Source organism: Doryrhamphus excisus, chromosome 13 (assembly GCF_030265055.1).
Source record: "Doryrhamphus excisus isolate RoL2022-K1 chromosome 13, RoL_Dexc_1.0, whole genome shotgun sequence".
In the NCBI taxonomy this organism is placed as follows: domain Eukaryota; kingdom Metazoa; phylum Chordata; class Actinopteri; order Syngnathiformes; family Syngnathidae; genus Doryrhamphus; species Doryrhamphus excisus.
Genome location: NC_080478.1, coordinates 3,318,121 through 3,325,620, shown reverse-complemented (window position 1 = coordinate 3,325,620; position 7,500 = coordinate 3,318,121). Strand labels below are relative to the sequence as shown.

Below are 7,500 nucleotides of genomic sequence, written 5' to 3'. Positions count from 1 at the left end.
TCTTTTCAGTTGATCTGGCAGCTTACGGCCATACTATCCTGAAAAAGTCCGATCTCGGAAGCTAAGCAGGGGCGGGCTTTGTTAGTACTTGGATGGGAGACCGCCTGGGAATACCAGGTGCTGTAAGCTTTATATGGTTTCTGCTCTTGCCTGACAGCAGAGGGCGCTGTTTGACACTTTTTGCTGGAGTCTAGTTTGGCCTGCGTCACCTTCAAATAGGATCTTTTCAGTTCACCTGGCAGCTTACGGCCATACTACCCTGAAAACGCCCGATCTCGGAAGCTAAGCAGGGGCGGGCCTGGTTAGTACTTGGATGGGAGACCGCATGGGAATACCAGGTGCTGTAAGCTTTTTATGGTTTCTGCTCTTGCCTGACAGCAAAGGGCGCTGTTTGACACTTTTTGCCAGAGTCTAGTTTGGCCTGCGTCGCCTTCAAATAGGATCTTTTCAGTTGATCTTGCAGCTTACGGCCATACTATCCTGAAAAAGCCCGATCTCGTCCGATCTCGGAAGCTAAGCAGGGGCGGGCCTGGTTAGTACTTGGATGGGAGACCGCCTGGGAATACCAGGTGCTGTAAGCTTTATATGGTTTCTGCTCTTGCCTGACAGCAGAGGGCGCTGTTTGACACTTTTTGCTGGAGTCTAGTTTGGCCTGCGTCGCCTTCAAATAGGATCTTTTCAGTTGATCTGGCAGCTTACGGCCATACTACCCTGAAAACGCCCGATCTCGTCCGATCTCGGAAGCTGAGCAGGGGCGGGCCTGGTTAGTACTTGGATGGGTGACAGCCTGGGAATACCAGGTGCTGTAGGCTTTTCATGGTTTCTGCTCTTGCCTGACAGCAGAGGGCGCTGTTTGACATGTTTTGCTGGAATCTAGTTTGGCCTGCGTCACCTTCAAATAGGATCTTTTCAGTTGACCTGGCAGCTTACGGCCATACTACCCTGAAAACGCCCGATCTCGGAAGCTAAGCAGGGGCGGGCCTGCTTAGTACTTGGATGGGAGACCACCTGGGAATACCAGGTGCTGTAAGCTTTTTATGGTTTCTGCTCTTGCCTGACAGCAGAGGGCGCTGTTTGACACTTTTTGCTGGAGTCTAGTTTGGCCTGCGTCGCCTTCAAATAATATTTTTTCAGTTGTCCTTAAAGCTTACGGCCATACTACCATGAAAACGCCCGATCTCGTCTGATCTCGGAAGCTAAGCAGGGGCGGGCCTGGTTAGTACTTGGATGGGAGACCGCCTGGGAATACCAGGTGCTGTAAGCTTTTTATGGTTTCTGCTCTTGCCTGACAGCAAAGGGCGCTGTTTGACACTTTTTGCCAGAGTCTAGTTTGGCCTGCGTCACCTTCAAATAGGATCTTTTCAGTTGATCTGGCAGCTTGCGGCCATACTATCCTGAAAAAGCCCGATCTCGTCCGATCTCGGAAGCTAAGCAGGGGCGGGCCTGGTTAGTACTTCGATGGGAGACCGCCTGGGAATACCAGGAGCTGTAAGCTTTTTATGGTTTCTGCTCTTGCCTGACAGCAAAGGGCGCTGTTTGACACTGTTTGCCAGAGTCTAGTTTGGCCTGCGTCACCTTCAAATAGGATCTTTTCAGTTGACCTGGCAGCTTACGGCCATACTACCCTGAAAACGCCCGATCTCGTCCGATCTCGGAAACTAAGCAGGGGCGGGCCTGGTTAGTACTTGGATGGGAGACCGCATGGGAATACCAGGTGCTGTAAGCTTTTTATGGTTTCTGCTCTTGCCTGACAGCAAAGGGCGCTGTTTGACACTTTTTGCCAGAGTCTAGTTTGGCCTGCGTCGCCTTCAAATAGGATCTTTTCAGTTGATCTTGCATCTTACGGCCATACTATCCTGAAAAAGCCCGATCTCGTCCGATCTCGGAAGCTAAGCAGGGGCGGGCCTGGTTAGTACTTGGATGGGAGACCGCCTGGGAATACCAGGTGCTGTAAGCTTTATATGGTTTCTGCTCTTGCCTGACAGCAGAGGGCGCTGTTTGACACTTTTTGCTGGAGTCTAGTTTGGCCTGCGTCGCCTTCAAATAGGATCTTTTCAGTTGATCTGGCAGCTTACGGCCATACTACCCTGAAAACGCCCGATCTCGTCCGATCTCGGAAGCTGAGCAGGGGCGGGCCTGGTTAGTACTTGGATGGGTGACAGCCTGGGAGTACCAGGTGCTGTAGGCTTTTCATGGTTTCTGCTCTTGCCTGACAGCAGAGGGCGCTGTTTGACATGTTTTGCTGGAATCTAGTTTGGCCTGCGTCACCTTCAAATAGGATCTTTTCAGTTGACCTGGCAGCTTACGGCCATACTACCCTGAAAACGCCCGATCTCGGAAGCTAAGCAGGGGCGGGCCTGCTTAGTACTTGGATGGGAGACCACCTGGGAATACCAGGTGCTGTAAGCTTTTTATGGTTTCTGCTCTTGCCTGACAGCAGAGGGCGCTGTTTGACACTTTTTGCTGGAGTCTAGTTTGGCCTGCGTCGCCTTCAAATAATATTTTTTCAGTTGTCCTTAAAGCTTACGGCCATACTACCCTGAAAACGCCCGATCTCGTCCGATCTCGGAAGCTAAGCAGGGGCGGGCCTGGTTAGTACTTGGATGGGAGACCGCCTGGGAATACCAGGTGCTGTAAGCTTTTTATGGTTTCTGCTCTTGCCTGACAGCAGAGGGCGCTGTTTGACACTTTTTGCCAGAGTCTAGTTTGGCCTGCGTCGCCTTCAAATAGGATCTTTTCAGTTGACCTGGCAGCTTACGGCCATACTACCCTGAAAACGCCCGATCTCGGAAGCTAAGCAGGGGCGGGCCTGGTTAGTACTTGGATGGGAGACCGCCTGGGAATACCAGGTGCTGTAAGCTTTTTATGGTTTCTGCTCTTGCCTGACAGCAGAGGGCGCTGTTTGACACTTTTTGCTGGAGTCTAGTTTGGCCTGCGTCACCTTCAAATAGGATCTTTTCAGTTGACCTGGCAGCTTACGGCCATACTACCCTGAAAACGCCCGATCTCGGAAGCTAAGCAGGGGCGGGCCTGGTTAGTACTTGGATGGGAGACCACCTGGGAATACCAGGTACTGTACGCTTTTTATGGTTTCCACTCTTGCCTGACAGCAAAGGGCGCTGTTTGACACTTTTTGTCAGAGTCTAGTTTGGCCTGCGTCACCTTCAAATAGGATCTTTTCAGTTGACCTGGCAGTTTACAGCCATACTACCCTGAAAACGCCCGATCTCGGAAGCTAAGCAGGGGCGGGCCTGGTTAGTACTTGGATGGAAGACCGCCTGGGAATACCAGGTGCTGTAAGCTTTTTATGGTTTCTGCTCTTGCCTGACAGCAGAGGGCGCTGTTTTACACTTTTTGCTGGAGTCTAGTTTGGCCTGCGTCGCCTTCAAATAAGATTTTTTCAGTTGCCCTTAAAGCTTACGGCCATACTACCCTGAAAACGCCCGATCTCGTCCGATCTCAGAAGCTAAGCAGGGGCTGGCCTGGTTAGTACTTGGATGGGAGACCGCCTGGGAATACCAGGTGCTGTAAGCTTTTATGGTTTCTGCTCTTGCCTGACAGCAAAGGGCGCTGTTTGACACTGTTTGCCAGAGTCTAGTTTGGCCTGCGTCACCCTCAAATAGGATCTTTTCAGTTGACGTGGCAGCTTACGGCCATACTACCCTGAAAACGCCCGATCTCGGACGCTAAGCAGGGGCGGGCCTGGTTAGTACTTGGATGGGAGACCGCCTGGGAATACCAGGTGCTGTAAGCTTTTTATGGTTTCTGCTCTTGCCTGACAGCAAAGGGCGCTGTTTGACACTTTTTGCCAGAGTCTAGTTTGGCCTGCGTCACCTTCAAATAGGATCTTTTCAGTTGATCTGGCAGCTTACGGCCATACTATCCTGAAAAAGTCCGATCTCGGAAGCTAAGCAGGGGCGGGCTTTGTTAGTACTTGGATGGGAGACCGCCTGGGAATACCAGGTGCTGTAAGCTTTATATGGTTTCTGCTCTTGCCTGACAGCAGAGGGCGCTGTTTGACACTTTTTGCTGGAGTCTAGTTTGGCCTGCGTCACCTTCAAATAGGATCTTTTCAGTTCACCTGGCAGCTTACGGCCATACTACCCTGAAAACGCCCGATCTCGGAAGCTAAGCAGGGGCCGGCCTGGTTAGTACTTGGATGGGAGACCGCCTGGGAATACCAGGTGCTGTAAGCTTTTTATGGTTTCTGCTCTTGCCTGACAACAAAGGGCGCTGTTTGACACTTTTTGCCAGAGTCTAGTTTGGCCTGCGTCACCTTCAAATAGGATCTTTTCAGTTGACCTGGCAGCTTACGGCCATACTACCCTGAAAACGCCCGATCTCGACCGATCTCGGAAGCTAAGCAGGGGCGGGCCTGGTTAGTACTTGGATGGGAGACCGCCTGGGAATACCAGGTGCTGAAAGCTTTTTATGGTTTCTGCTCTTGCCTGACAGCAGAGGGCGCTGTTTGACACTTTTTGCTGGAGTCTAGTTTGGCCTGCGTCACCTTCAAATAGGATCTTTTCAGTTGACCTGGCAGCTTACGGCCATACTACCCTTAAAACGCCTGATCTCGTCCGATCTCGGAAGCTAAGCAGGGGCGGGCCTGGTTAGTACTTGGATGGGAGACCGCCTGGGAATACCAGGTGCTGTAAGCTTTTTATGGTTTCTGCTCTTGCCTGACAGCAGAGGGCGCTGTTTGACACTTTTTGCCAGAGTCTAGTTTGGCCTGCGTCGCCTTCAAATAGGATCTTTTCAGTTGACCTGGCAGCTTACGGCCATACTACCCTGAAAACGCCCGATCTCGGAAGCTAAGCAGGGGCGGGCCTGGTTAGTACTTGGATGGGAGACCGCCTGGGAATACCAGGTGCTGTAAGCTTTTTATGGTTTCTGCTCTTGCCTGACAGCAGAGGGCGCTGTTTGACACTTTTTGCTGGAGTCTAGTTTGGCCTGCGTCGCCTTCAAATAGGATCTTTTCAGTTGATCTGGCAGCTTACGGCCATACTACCCTGAAAACGCCCGATCTCGGAAGCTAAGCAGGGGCGGGCCTGGTTAGTACTTGGATGGGAGACCGCCTGGGAATACCAGGTGCTGTAAGCTTTTTATGGTTTCTGCTCTTGCCTGACAGCAGAGGGCGCTGTTTGACACTTTTTGCTGGAGTCTAGTTTGGCCTGCGTCACCTTCAAATAGGATCTTTTCAGTTGACCTGGCAGCTTACGGCCATACTACCCTGAAAACGCCCGATCTCGGAAGCTAAGCAGGGGCGGGCCTGGTTAGTACTTGGATGGGAGACCACCTGGGAATACCAGGTACTGTAAGCTTTTTATGGTTTCCACTCTTGCCTGACAGCAAAGGGCGCTGTTTGACACTTTTTGTCAGAGTCTAGTTTGGCCTGCGTCACCTTCAAATAGGATCTTTTCAGTTGACCTGGCAGTTTACAGCCATACTACCCTGAAAACGCCCGATCTCGGAAGCTAAGCAGGGGCGGGCCTGGTTAGTACTTGGATGGAAGACCGCCTGGGAATACCAGGTGCTGTAAGCTTTTTATGGTTTCTGCTCTTGCCTGACAGCAGAGGGCGCTGTTTTACACTTTTTGCTGGAGTCTAGTTTGGCCTGCGTCGCCTTCAAATAAGATTTTTTCAGTTGCCCTTAAAGCTTACGGCCATACTACCCTGAAAACGCCCGATCTCGTCCGATCTCAGAAGCTAAGCAGGGGCTGGCCTGGTTAGTACTTGGATGGGAGACCGCCTGGGAATACCAGGTGCTGTAAGCTTTTATGGTTTCTGCTCTTGCCTGACAGCAAAGGGCGCTGTTTGACACTGTTTGCCAGAGTCTAGTTTGGCCTGCGTCACCCTCAAATAGGATCTTTTCAGTTGACGTGGCAGCTTACGGCCATACTACCCTGAAAACGCCCGATCTCGGACGCTAAGCAGGGGCGGGCCTGGTTAGTACTTGGATGGGAGACCGCCTGGGAATACCAGGTGCTGTAAGCTTTTTATGGTTTCTGCTCTTGCCTGACAGCAAAGGGCGTTGTTTGACACTTTTTGCCAGAGTCTAGTTTGGCCTGCGTCACCTTCAAATAGGATCTTTTCAGTTGATCTGGCAGCTTACGGCCATACTATCCTGAAAAAGTCCGATCTCGGAAGCTAAGCAGGGGCGGGCTTTGTTAGTACTTGGATGGGAGACCGCCTGGGAATACCAGGTGCTGTAAGCTTTATATGGTTTCTGCTCTTGCCTGACAGCAGAGGGCGCTGTTTGACACTTTTTGCTGGAGTCTAGTTTGGCCTGCGTCACCTTCAAATAGGATCTTTTCAGTTCACCTGGCAGCTTACGGCCATACTACCCTGAAAACGCCCGATCTCGGAAGCTAAGCAGGGGCCGGCCTGGTTAGTACTTGGATGGGAGACCGCCTGGGAATACCAGGTGCTGTAAGCTTTTTATGGTTTCTGCTCTTGCCTGACAACAAAGGGCGCTGTTTGACACTTTTTGCCAGAGTCTAGTTTGGCCTGCGTCACCTTCAAATAGGATCTTTTCAGTTGACCTGGCAGCTTACGGCCATACTACCCTGAAAACGCCCGATCTCGACCGATCTCGGAAGCTAAGCAGGGGCGGGCCTGGTTAGTACTTGGATGGGAGACCGCCTGGGAATACCAGGTGCTGAAAGCTTTTTATGGTTTCTGCTCTTGCCTGACAGCAGAGGGCGCTGTTTGACACTTTTTGCTGGAGTCTAGTTTGGCCTGCGTCACCTTCAAATAGGATCTTTTCAGTTGACCTGGCAGCTTACGGCCATACTACCCTTAAAACGCCTGATCTCGTCCGATCTCGGAAGCTAAGCAGGGGCGGGCCTGGTTAGTACTTGGATGGGAGACCGCCTGGGAATACCAGGTGCTATAAGCTTTTTATGGTTTCTGCTCTTGCCTGACAGCAGAGGGCGCTGTTTGACACTTTTTGCTGGAGTCTAGTTTGGCCTGCGTCACCTTCAAATAGGATCTTTTCAGTTGATCTGGCAGCTTACGGCCATACTACCCTGAAAACGCCCGATCTCGGACGCTAAGCAGGGGCGGGCCTGGTTAGTACTTGGATGGGAGACCGCCTGGTAATACCAGGAGCTGTAAGCTTTTTATGGTTTCTGCTCTTGCCTGACAGCAAAGGGCGCTGTTTGACACTGTTTGCCAGAGTCTAGTTTGGCCTGCGTCACCTTCAAATAGGATCTTTTCAGTTGACCTGGCAGCTTACGGCCATACAACCCTGAAAACGCCCGATCTCGGACGCTAAGCAGGGGCGGGCCTGGTTAGTACTTGGATGGGAGACCGCCTGGGAATACCAGGAGCTGTAAGCTTTTTATGGTTTCTGCTCTTGCCTGACAGCAGAGGGCGCTGTTTGACACTTTTTGCTGGAGTCTAGTTTGGCCTGCGTCACCTTCAAATAGGATCTTTTCAGTTCACCTGGCAGCTTACGGCCATACTACCCTGAAAACGCCCGATCTCGGAAGCTAAGCAG

At 51.6% G+C, this 7,500-nt stretch overlaps 14 non-coding genes and 20 pseudogenes across 14 annotated transcripts; all 34 read left to right on the top strand.

The window, feature by feature from the left end:
- Positions 1 to 20: 20 nt before the first annotated feature.
- On the top strand, positions 21 to 129 carry LOC131142550 (5S ribosomal RNA; annotated as a pseudogene).
- A 112-nt stretch (positions 130 to 241) lies between these two features.
- Positions 242 to 350, top strand: LOC131100921 (5S ribosomal RNA; annotated as a pseudogene).
- A 112-nt stretch (positions 351 to 462) lies between these two features.
- Positions 463 to 581, top strand: LOC131097915 (5S ribosomal RNA). Its single transcript, XR_009116802.1, has one exon. It is a non-coding gene; the product is annotated as a 5S ribosomal RNA (ribosomal RNA).
- Positions 582 to 693: 112 nt separating this feature from the next.
- Positions 694 to 812, top strand: LOC131099850 (5S ribosomal RNA). The gene has a single exon (XR_009118622.1). It is a non-coding gene; the product is annotated as a 5S ribosomal RNA (ribosomal RNA).
- Positions 813 to 924: 112 nt separating this feature from the next.
- LOC131140961 (5S ribosomal RNA) lies at positions 925 to 1,033 on the top strand (annotated as a pseudogene).
- A 112-nt stretch (positions 1,034 to 1,145) lies between these two features.
- Positions 1,146 to 1,264, top strand: LOC131143240 (5S ribosomal RNA). The gene has a single exon (XR_009133293.1). It is a non-coding gene; the product is annotated as a 5S ribosomal RNA (ribosomal RNA).
- Positions 1,265 to 1,376: 112 nt separating this feature from the next.
- Positions 1,377 to 1,495, top strand: LOC131099829 (5S ribosomal RNA). Its single transcript, XR_009118601.1, has one exon. It is a non-coding gene; the product is annotated as a 5S ribosomal RNA (ribosomal RNA).
- A 112-nt stretch (positions 1,496 to 1,607) lies between these two features.
- Positions 1,608 to 1,726, top strand: LOC131097320 (5S ribosomal RNA). The gene has a single exon (XR_009116229.1). It is a non-coding gene; the product is annotated as a 5S ribosomal RNA (ribosomal RNA).
- A 112-nt stretch (positions 1,727 to 1,838) lies between these two features.
- On the top strand, positions 1,839 to 1,957 carry LOC131098891 (5S ribosomal RNA). The gene has a single exon (XR_009117737.1). It is a non-coding gene; the product is annotated as a 5S ribosomal RNA (ribosomal RNA).
- Positions 1,958 to 2,069: 112 nt separating this feature from the next.
- LOC131100156 (5S ribosomal RNA) lies at positions 2,070 to 2,188 on the top strand. The gene has a single exon (XR_009118920.1). It is a non-coding gene; the product is annotated as a 5S ribosomal RNA (ribosomal RNA).
- A 112-nt stretch (positions 2,189 to 2,300) lies between these two features.
- On the top strand, positions 2,301 to 2,409 carry LOC131140960 (5S ribosomal RNA; annotated as a pseudogene).
- Positions 2,410 to 2,521: 112 nt separating this feature from the next.
- On the top strand, positions 2,522 to 2,640 carry LOC131098632 (5S ribosomal RNA). The gene has a single exon (XR_009117497.1). It is a non-coding gene; the product is annotated as a 5S ribosomal RNA (ribosomal RNA).
- Positions 2,641 to 2,752: 112 nt separating this feature from the next.
- Positions 2,753 to 2,861, top strand: LOC131100741 (5S ribosomal RNA; annotated as a pseudogene).
- A 112-nt stretch (positions 2,862 to 2,973) lies between these two features.
- LOC131141891 (5S ribosomal RNA) lies at positions 2,974 to 3,082 on the top strand (annotated as a pseudogene).
- Positions 3,083 to 3,194: 112 nt separating this feature from the next.
- On the top strand, positions 3,195 to 3,303 carry LOC131141486 (5S ribosomal RNA; annotated as a pseudogene).
- A 112-nt stretch (positions 3,304 to 3,415) lies between these two features.
- Positions 3,416 to 3,534, top strand: LOC131098047 (5S ribosomal RNA). The gene has a single exon (XR_009116929.1). It is a non-coding gene; the product is annotated as a 5S ribosomal RNA (ribosomal RNA).
- Positions 3,535 to 3,645: 111 nt separating this feature from the next.
- LOC131140831 (5S ribosomal RNA) lies at positions 3,646 to 3,754 on the top strand (annotated as a pseudogene).
- A 112-nt stretch (positions 3,755 to 3,866) lies between these two features.
- Positions 3,867 to 3,975, top strand: LOC131142549 (5S ribosomal RNA; annotated as a pseudogene).
- A 112-nt stretch (positions 3,976 to 4,087) lies between these two features.
- LOC131140880 (5S ribosomal RNA) lies at positions 4,088 to 4,196 on the top strand (annotated as a pseudogene).
- A 112-nt stretch (positions 4,197 to 4,308) lies between these two features.
- On the top strand, positions 4,309 to 4,427 carry LOC131098660 (5S ribosomal RNA). Its single transcript, XR_009117525.1, has one exon. It is a non-coding gene; the product is annotated as a 5S ribosomal RNA (ribosomal RNA).
- A 112-nt stretch (positions 4,428 to 4,539) lies between these two features.
- On the top strand, positions 4,540 to 4,658 carry LOC131143382 (5S ribosomal RNA). The gene has a single exon (XR_009133431.1). It is a non-coding gene; the product is annotated as a 5S ribosomal RNA (ribosomal RNA).
- Positions 4,659 to 4,770: 112 nt separating this feature from the next.
- Positions 4,771 to 4,879, top strand: LOC131100740 (5S ribosomal RNA; annotated as a pseudogene).
- A 112-nt stretch (positions 4,880 to 4,991) lies between these two features.
- LOC131100739 (5S ribosomal RNA) lies at positions 4,992 to 5,100 on the top strand (annotated as a pseudogene).
- A 112-nt stretch (positions 5,101 to 5,212) lies between these two features.
- Positions 5,213 to 5,321, top strand: LOC131101196 (5S ribosomal RNA; annotated as a pseudogene).
- A 112-nt stretch (positions 5,322 to 5,433) lies between these two features.
- Positions 5,434 to 5,542, top strand: LOC131141484 (5S ribosomal RNA; annotated as a pseudogene).
- A 112-nt stretch (positions 5,543 to 5,654) lies between these two features.
- Positions 5,655 to 5,773, top strand: LOC131098045 (5S ribosomal RNA). The gene has a single exon (XR_009116927.1). It is a non-coding gene; the product is annotated as a 5S ribosomal RNA (ribosomal RNA).
- Positions 5,774 to 5,884: 111 nt separating this feature from the next.
- LOC131140830 (5S ribosomal RNA) lies at positions 5,885 to 5,993 on the top strand (annotated as a pseudogene).
- A 112-nt stretch (positions 5,994 to 6,105) lies between these two features.
- On the top strand, positions 6,106 to 6,214 carry LOC131142548 (5S ribosomal RNA; annotated as a pseudogene).
- A 112-nt stretch (positions 6,215 to 6,326) lies between these two features.
- Positions 6,327 to 6,435, top strand: LOC131140879 (5S ribosomal RNA; annotated as a pseudogene).
- A 112-nt stretch (positions 6,436 to 6,547) lies between these two features.
- LOC131098659 (5S ribosomal RNA) lies at positions 6,548 to 6,666 on the top strand. The gene has a single exon (XR_009117524.1). It is a non-coding gene; the product is annotated as a 5S ribosomal RNA (ribosomal RNA).
- A 112-nt stretch (positions 6,667 to 6,778) lies between these two features.
- LOC131098810 (5S ribosomal RNA) lies at positions 6,779 to 6,897 on the top strand. Its single transcript, XR_009117664.1, has one exon. It is a non-coding gene; the product is annotated as a 5S ribosomal RNA (ribosomal RNA).
- Positions 6,898 to 7,009: 112 nt separating this feature from the next.
- Positions 7,010 to 7,118, top strand: LOC131142409 (5S ribosomal RNA; annotated as a pseudogene).
- A 112-nt stretch (positions 7,119 to 7,230) lies between these two features.
- On the top strand, positions 7,231 to 7,339 carry LOC131142283 (5S ribosomal RNA; annotated as a pseudogene).
- A 112-nt stretch (positions 7,340 to 7,451) lies between these two features.
- The window catches only part of LOC131100930 (5S ribosomal RNA), a 109-nt pseudogene continuing 60 nt past the window's right edge, over positions 7,452 to 7,500 (top strand).